This window comes from Tachyglossus aculeatus, chromosome 14 (genome assembly GCF_015852505.1).
Source record: "Tachyglossus aculeatus isolate mTacAcu1 chromosome 14, mTacAcu1.pri, whole genome shotgun sequence".
NCBI lineage: Eukaryota > Metazoa > Chordata > Mammalia > Monotremata > Tachyglossidae > Tachyglossus > Tachyglossus aculeatus.
Window position 1 is genome coordinate 7,262,547 of NC_052079.1, and position 9,271 is coordinate 7,271,817.

The 9,271-nt window shown below is 43.0% G+C and overlaps 1 non-coding gene across 1 annotated transcript; it reads right to left on the reverse strand.

Annotated features, from left to right (window-relative positions):
* Positions 1-8,027: 8,027 nt before the first annotated feature.
* Positions 8,028-8,165, reverse strand: LOC119937324. The gene has a single exon (XR_005454001.1). It is a non-coding gene; the product is annotated as a small nucleolar RNA SNORA7 (small nucleolar RNA).
* Between the last annotated feature and the right edge of the window lie 1,106 nt (positions 8,166-9,271).

Sequence of the window (9,271 nt, forward strand, 5' to 3'; positions counted from 1 at the left end):
AAGTAAAATAAATAAATAGAGTAATAAATATGTACAAACATATATGCATATATACAGGTGCTGTGGGGAAGGGAAGGAGGCAAGATGGGGGGAAGGAGAGGGGGACGAGGGGGAGAGGAAGGAAGGGGCTCAGTCTGGGAAGGCCTCCTGGAGGAGGTGAGCTCTCAGTAGGGCCTTGAAGGGAGGAAGAGAGCTAGCTTGGCAGATGGGCAGAGGGAGGGCATTCCAGGCCAGGGGGATGACGTGGGCTGGGGGTCGACGGCGGGACAGGCGAGAACGAGGTACGGTGAGGAGATTAGAGGCAGAGGAGCGGAGGGTGCAGGGTGGGCTGGAGAAGGAGAGAAGGGAGGTGAGGTAGGAGGGGGCGAGGTGATGGACAGCCTTGAAGCCCAGGGTGAGGAGTTTCTGCCTGATGCACAGATTGGTAGCCACTGGAGATTTTTGAGGAGGGGAGTAATATGCCCAGAGCGCTTCTGGACAAAGATAATCCGGGCAGCAGCATGAAGTAGGAAGCAGCAGGAGTAGGTCAACTGATGTTTATGTGGTATCTCCCCTCCTCCTCCTGGCCTTGCTCCAGAGCCTTGCTATTCCCTCCCTGATCCCTGCAAAGCCAGGACTCGTTCCTGAGTTTGATTGGAAGTGGCAGGGGCTGAGATGGAGGGAGGCAGGTGGGTGTTCACATTGAGAGAGAAAGCTGGCCAATGCTGTATCACAACCAAATAGAGAATGGATCAGTGGAAAACAGGGCTGTCCGCTTTAAAACCGGATGAATGGCCACTCTAGAAGAGAGGCTCTCAGCTCCCTCAAACACAGCTCCTAAAGCAGATGAGCACTTATTATAAGGACAAACATGTCGTAATTTAGCCCATCACCATCCTATTTCACATTTGCAAATGGACTTGCTACTCGAATTGTGCAACATCTGCCCTGCATCTCTGAATTTGTTCATAGCCGCAAGTAGCCATCACCACAACAAACGTATGTGGTCTCTTTCAGAAACTCACTGAGTGATTAATTTGAGTCTGAAGACAGGTTATTCATTGTGAGAAAATAATTGCTATAATTATCTGTAGAATAGGAATACATTTATGTTAAGTTGCTTTGTAAAGAAAGATTGAGTCTTTATTGTATTTTCAAGACCACAATGGTGCCAACATTTTTATCCCGGGTTTCTCCACTGAAGCAATGCCCAAAGAGGTAACTTTGAAGAACAGGAAAAAACTTCATTTTTGACAGAAGAACATAATTTAAATAGTCACAGCCCACTCTGGAGTTTTACACTTTGCACTTGAAAATTGTGTTACCTTAAGGAAAATCAGATTTTAAATTTTTAATACTGCAGTTGACTTTTGAGGAATGTGCATAAAAGGAATATCAGGCATCATGTTTGGTTCTATTTTTGTGGAAAATAGACTGTGTTGACTTCCACTGTAGGAAGGAACTATGGCAAGAAATAGCTGGATGGCTGTGGCTTTGCAGCCATTTGGATACTACGGGGAGCTTTGCCACAGCTTATTTTTGATTATTATGTTCACTGCTGCACTCTCATTTAGAAATAAATAAAGGTATTCTATTTGGAAGGGAAATAAAAAAGCCTATGTTTAAAAAAAGGCTTTTGGAAGCTGGCATTACTATATGAATGAAGTTCAGGGGCGGGCAACCATAAGCCACAGTCAATTACATTTATAGATGTGCCTTAGAGAACTGGCTAACCGATTTTCAGCTGCACCTGTAAAAATTGCATTCAATGTAGTTTTCTGTTCAAATGGGTTGATATTTTGGACCCAGGAGTTCATTCGGCCATATTCCTCAGCGAATGCCAAAATAAATTCTTAGAAACTGGGCCTAGAAACTGAAAGAATAAATGTCCTGAGCAAAGCCAAGGGGGACCTTAGGTGAGGAACGGAGTCTGACGGTGAACCCATGGCCACTGTGAAAGAGACATCAAGAAACTGGAACAGCATTTGGCTCTGGGACCCGACTTACGTGCCATTATGATTTCAGTCCTGACGTGATGGCCATTTTGGGCTGGGTTGTAAGTGGCGGCTAGCTTTCTATTCCTTTGGATGATTAGTTTGCTCTGAATTGCACATGCATAGAGATCTCCTGTCTGTAGTTCACACTTTTAAAAGAAAGCCATGGAGATCTTAGCGTTAGAAAGTCATTCCAGAGGTCATCTGGCTCAACCTCTCATCAGTGGTTTCTTTTTTTATTTTCTGAAAGATCTCCAGTAGTGAAGGGTACAACCTTCCTCGTTGTCATGTACAAGTGAAATCTCTCCTCTAAGACCTTTCATTTGTTGTTCTTTGATCCCAGAGACCCAAGTCAGCATATCACAAAAAAGGCTACATGTATTTGAGGATGGTTAAATTAGTAGTAGTAGTAGTAGGAGGAGTTGTAGTAGTAATAGTATCATTATTACAGTATATGCCAAGTGCTTTACTAAGCACTGGGGAGGATACACGGTAGTCAGATCAGACAGAGTCTTTGTCCCAAATGGGGCTAACAGTCTAAATTGTCATTTCTTAGCTTTTTCTCTTCTTCAATCTAAACAACCCAAATCCTTTTCTTCAAAGGGCCTATTTTCATCTTGGATGACCCATTGTTATAAATCTTCTTCAGTTTCTTCAAATCCTCTTTAAGGTGATAATAATTATGGTATTTAAGTGCTTACTATGTGCCAAGCACTTGTTTAAGTGCAGGTGTAGATATAAAATAATCCCATCAGACACAGTTCCTGACATACATGGAACTCCCTCATTTTACCGTAGAGGAAACTGAGGGACAGCGAAGTTAAGTGACTTGCCCTAAGTCACATAGCAGACAAATAGCAGTGTCAGGATTAGAACCCAGCTATCCTGATTCCTAGTCCTGTGGTGTTTATGCTGTGGTCATGCTGCTTCCCAAGACATCTTTTTTCCATACTGTTTTCTTGATAGTTGTGCTTCATGGTGAACTCATATTCAGTTACCAGTTGACCAATTCTCAGATCTTTCCATTTTGTGTGAAAATGATTACAAACTCCCAAAGTTAAAACAATCTTTATTTCCTATTATTTCTGGCTTCCCCATTGTCTCCAGTGCCTATCACTTTATCTTGGAAGGAAATAGAATTGCAGATGCAATCTGCACTTCCCAATTTTCATGCTCATCCAAGTGGTGACGAATTGATTGCTCAGTGATTTTCTCCAGTATCTTCCCAGGAATCAAAGCCAAGCTCACTGATCTGTAATTGCCAGGATCATCCTTATTTCCTTTTTCAAAAGATGGGTACATTTTCCATTTTCCAAAATCTAAGCTCTCCAAAACAACGGTTGGGAGCTCTTGAGTCACGTCCCTCAATTCCCTAACTTCTCTAGAATGGTGACCTGGGCCTGTTTAGTTCACTACATCCATTTTTTTGGGGGTGGTTTTTAAATACATGTTTGACTTTTCTAGATCTTCATTACAACCATTCATCACAAGTGGCACTTTGTTCCAGTTTTCACATGTGATCTTTTGGGTAAGCAGAAGTAAATACAACAGAACCTCTTCTGACCCTTCCAAAAAATAATAAGTGTGGTATTTGGTAAGTGCTTACTATGTGCCAAGCACTGTACCAAGCACAGATAGAAGCAGCAGGGGAAGCAGCGTGGCTCAGTGGAAAGAGCCCGGGCTTTGGAGTCAGAGTTCATGGGCTTGAATCCCGGCTCTGCCAATTGTCGGCTGTGTGACTTTGGACAAGTCACTTAACTTCTCTGTGCCTCAGTTACCTCATCTGTAAAATGGGGATTAAGATTGTGAGCCCCCCGTGGGACAACCTGATCACCTTGTAACCTCCCCAGGGCTTAGAACGGTGCTTTTCACATAGTAAGTGCTTAATAGATGCCATCATTATTATTATTTTTTTTATTATAGAAAATGATTAGGTCCTACATGGGACTCACAGTCCAAGTAGGAGGAAGAATAGGTATTGAATCCCTCTACTGCAGATGAGGGAATTCAGGCAAAGAGAAATTAAGTTACTTGCCCAGGGTTACATGGCAGAAACGTGGCAGACCCAGGATCAAAATAATAATAATAATAATAATAATGGCATTTCTTAAGTGCTTACTATGTGCAAAACACTGTTCTAAGTGCTGGTGAGGATACAAGGTAATCAGGTTTTCCCACGTGGGGCTCACAGTCTTAATCCCCATTTTACAAATGAGGTAGCTGAGGCACAGAAAAGTTAAGTCACTTGCCCAAAGTCACACAGCTGACAAGCAGCGGAGCTAGGATTTGAACCCACGACCTCTGACTCCCAAGCCTGTGCTCTTTCCACTGAGCCACACTCCTCGGACTTCGAGGCCTGTGCTCTTTCCACTAGGCCATGCTACTTAGAGAAGCAGTGTGGCTTAGTGGAAAGAGCATGGGCTTTGGAGTCAGAGGTCATGGGTTCAAATCCCGCTCTGCCAATTGTCAGCTCTGTGACTTTGTGGAAGTCATTTCACTTCTCTGGGCCTCAGTTACCTCATCTGTAAAATGGGGATTAAGACTGTGAGCCCCCCATGGGACAGCTTGATCAGTGTATCCTCCCCAGCACTTAGAACAGTGCTTTGCCAATAGGAAGCGCTTAAAAAATGCCATCAGTATTATTATTACTGCTATACTCTATCTGCTTTTTTTTCTGACCAGCGAAAGGGTGATATTTTCTCTGGCCAAATTATTTTAACTAATATAGCTGAAGAATAATTAGTGTTTCCCTTAGCATCTGGTTCTATTTCCATAACCTTTACAGCTTTAGAGCTTTGGACCCAAGTGCTTAGTGCAGCGCATTGCACCAGATATACTCAATAAATGCTGATGCTACTTTTGGTAGAGTTCTGGATTTAGCCTTTTTGCCAGCATGTTATCCTTCCTGCATCCCTGTGCCCTGGAATTTTTAAAGCCTCTTTAGATCAGTGAAAGTAGCACTTCTTTGTTTTGTGCTTCCCATGTGCTTAGTACAATGCACTGCCCCAACAAGGCACTCAATAAATTCATTCATTCAGTCCTATTTATTGAGCACTTAATGTGTGCAGAGCACTGTACTAAGCTCTTGGGAAAGTACAATGCAACAAGGAGCAGACACATTGCCTGCCCACAATGAGCTTGATATCACTACTTCTATAGGACTTTGTTTTTCAGTATAGCCATTTGGGGGGTTTCTGTACCCATTATGTCTCCTTCCTTCAGGTCCCCTTTGTTAAAATTTGCTTTCTGAAAGTTCATTTTTTTTATCTTGCCAACTTCTTTCTTCCTTTCCTCAGGACCTTGAATACTATTATTTTCCTGCAATGTTTCCACTTACCTTTCAGTCCTTGAAGTTTTTTTTTTATCTTGTTGACTCCTTTCCCTGTCCCATAGGATCATAAAACCAATCATCTCGTGTGATCATGTACTCAGGTATCCATTCATCTTTGGATCCTTCACTAATACTTACCTGTCAGCAAGAATCAAATCAGGAAGTTCATCCACTCTGCACACAGGAAGCGCTCAATAAAATACGATTGAATGAATGAATGATTCTGCCCAAGTTGACTTCCCCACTCTCTGCACTAGAAAATATTTCCCAGAACAAGGCAGTTCGTGATCCATTAAAACGGAGTTATATTGGGTCTAGGAAGTTAAAGTGTCCCGTCCTGATGAGGCCTTGAGTTGGTGACCTTGGCTGTTGCCTGTATACTTGCTATGGGAAGAAAATATATCTTCTAATTCTGTCGTACTTTGCCAAGCACTTAGTACAGTACTCTACACATAGCAAGCAGAATGGCTCAGTGGAAAGAGCATGGGCTTTGGAGTCAGAGGTCATGGGTTCAAATTCCGACTCTGCCAATTGTCAGCTGTGTGACTTTGGGCAAGTCACTTAACTTCTCTGTGCCTCAGTTACCTCATCTGTAAAATGGGGATTAAGACTGTGAGCCCCACGTGGGACAACCTCCACATAGTAAACAATAAATGCCATCATCATCATCAGTAAACACTCAGTAAATACCATTGATGGATTGATTGACTAAAGACAGCCTCGCTCATCATGTTCTGCATTCCTGCCTGCTTCCTTACCTATTTTTTAGTGATATGCAATGATTACTGATTAATGATTACTATGTGCCAGGCACTGTGCTAAGTACTGGGGTAGATACAGGATAATTGGATTGGACCCAAACCCTGTCCCACATGAAGCTCACAATTTTAATCCCCATTTTAGTAAGCACTTAAATGCCATCATTAAGCACTTAATACAGTGCTCTGCACACAGTAAGCGCTCAATAAATACGACTGAGTGAATTCATTCATTCATTCAATAGAATTTATTGAGCACTTACTGTGTGCAGAGCACTGTACTAAGTGCTTGGGAAGTACAAGCTGGCAACATATAGAGATAGTCCCTACCCAACAACGGGCTCACAGTCTAGAAGAATGTGAATCATCATCATTATTATTATTACAATGCAACTAAGTTGAGAGACACAACCCATGCCCTTAAGGACACTCACCTATCAGGCAGTTTGCCTTGATCACCGCCTTGGCCTTGGCCACCAACGTCACCAACGTCTCTTAAATATTCTGTATTGGTTGATTGATTGATGGATGTGTGCCCTCGATGGCCTGGCCTAGGTGGTTCTTCCATCAGAAGCTTTCATCGCAGATGGCATAGGTCCTGCAGGACAGAGGAGGAATTAGAACTCGAGTCTCCTGATTCTTGTAGCAGTGCTCTTTCCACCGGACTGACCAGAGAGAGATTTTATAGTAAAGTGTGGAATACAGTGTAAGATCACCAGAGCAGATTTGTCAGTAAAATCACCACATAGAATCCTTTAATCTAACTCCATAAGGGCAGTTAAACTACACTAGAAGGTGGTAATTTTATATAGGTGGGGAAGGTCTGAAGCACTGAGTAAAACTATCGAGGAAACACCACAGAAGCAGCTGTTAACTCTGAGTATAAATCTGTGACTAAGTGGTAAGTGCTATAGTACTGTAACTTTATTCTAACAAGAAATCTCAGTGGGAAGGGTTTAATGATACAATTATTCTCTCCAATAAAAGAGCAATTAGTTTACTGGGTATTGTACTAATTGTTACTAACTCAAGAGTATTGGTGATACTTAAAACACCATATTGAGTTGCTTCAGGAATGGTTTTGTTTCACTAATGTGTCGCCTACATGTTTGGGGGTTGCTAATGATTCATCCTTAAATATAACTTTTCAACTAAATTTTTTTCAGGTGTAGAAATCCCTTTTGTCCCCATTTAACGGGGAGTAAACAGAGGTAAGGAAATGTCTAAGAGAAACATGGAGGAATCTGTAGTCTCAGAGGCCATTCTGTGGTTTGATTTGTCCTGGGACTTGTCGGAATCAAGCTCTGGTTCCTCTACCTTGGCCCTGGCATCTCGGAAGAGAACCCTGGTTCCAGGACCAGCTGGAGTAGAGCAGGCTGAGTGCTTCTCCTAGCTCTTTCAGGTTTTAAACTTCCCCTGACCCTTGTTCCTTTTAGACTGTGAGCCCACTGTTGGGTAGGGACTGTCTCTATATGTTGCCAACTTGTACTTCCCAAGCACTTAGTACAGTGCTCTGCACACAGTAAGTGCTCAATAAATACGATTGATTGATTGATTGACATCTCCGGAGGGGATGTTTCAGGATATAGCAATACCGAATTGTGTACCCAAGTATTCAAACACATTTTGCCACCGAGCTACTGGGTGACTTCAGTGACCCAAAGATATGAATCGGTGTTTCCACCTTCACTCGTGTTCATATGGGCTCTTTAAAGGTCAACGTGACCATTGTGTAGCCAGTCTTGTCTTATGCAGTCGAGTCGTTTCCGACCCATAGCGACACCACGGACATACCTCTCCCAGAATGATCCACTCTCCACCTGCAATCGTTCTGGTAGTGTTTCCATAGAGTTATCGTAGTAAAAATCTAGAAGTGGTTTACCATTGCCTCCTTCCGTGCAGTAAACTTGAGTCTCCGCCCTTGACTCTCCCCATGCCGCTGCTGCCTGGCATGGGTGAGTTTTGACTTGTAGCAGATTGCCTTCTGCTCGCTAGCCATAGGCCAAGCTAGAAATGGAATGGGTGGGCCTCTGCTTGACTCTCCCTCCTGTAGCCGAGACTGGTAGAGAACTGGAAACTCTCCAGGTGCGACCCTGAGAGGGGATCTTTAGGCAGAGAGCTAAATTTAAAAGCAGTTCAGAGTAGATGGGACCTGAGAAGGCTATTTCTTTGGCTTCTGGGCCCCCTTCTCTCTGCCTAGTCAATACCAGCAGGAAACACTAAGCAGTACTGCCTTAAGTGACATGTCTCCACCTCCTAATTTAGCTCCCTGTAGGGAGAGCAATTTTTCAGCTGTCTGAGAGGAACAACTATGACAGCTTCTATCTGTGAGAGAAGGGTGGCTCAGTGGAGGGAGCACAAGAGTAGGAGTAAGGATACCTGAGGTCTAATTAAGTACTTGTCCAAGGTCACACAGTAACCCAGGTCCTCCGATTTCCCGTTCCTTGCTCTTTCCACTAGGCCATCCTGCTTCTCTGTTGTCCCGGGGGGTTCTGTGGTAATGAATCTGGGCTATAGAGAGGCCTCCTTAGCTCAGTCATTTGTGTAGGGAACAACAGAGTAGATTTCCAGCCTTTATCAGTAAATCCTCACTCTCGGTGACAGGGAGTTATAGAAGAATAGTCCCCCTTAATTTCATTTGCTTACAATGTTATCTATATTAAGAAACACTTAATTGCTTTGCTAATAGACTAGACTGCTTCTGGAGTTTTTCATTTCTAATTGGTACTCTGCTATCTGTCAGCATTCACTGCTCAAAAGAAGAGAGGAAAAAATCCCAGAAACAATGGTAGTGTGAGATGGTTTGACTTCCCACATGTCCACCTATAAAATAGTTTCCTCAATCAATCAAACTCATTCAATTAACAGGAAAATCCCGGGGCACTCACAGCACATTTGCCCCTTGGGAGCCTTGTTATTAGTTCTCTTCTGAGGCTGACACAGGTCTCTGTTGCTCAGTCTCTTGGGTAGAAAAGGCTTTTCATTTATGTCGGTGCAAAGGAAGGTTGATGAGCTCTAAACTGTTAAGGCAAAAATTTAAGGGACTTTACAAGTGCACCTTCTGCCCTGGAGTAAAAGGTTCAGGTGATAAGTGAGCCTGTTTGCCTAATATTTTTAAAGGGGTGAATTAGACAAATTTCCTCAGCAGTGATAACTTCCTATTCCACTTTGGATCCATTCTTTTGTTTGCTTTTAAGTTTTTTTCTCTC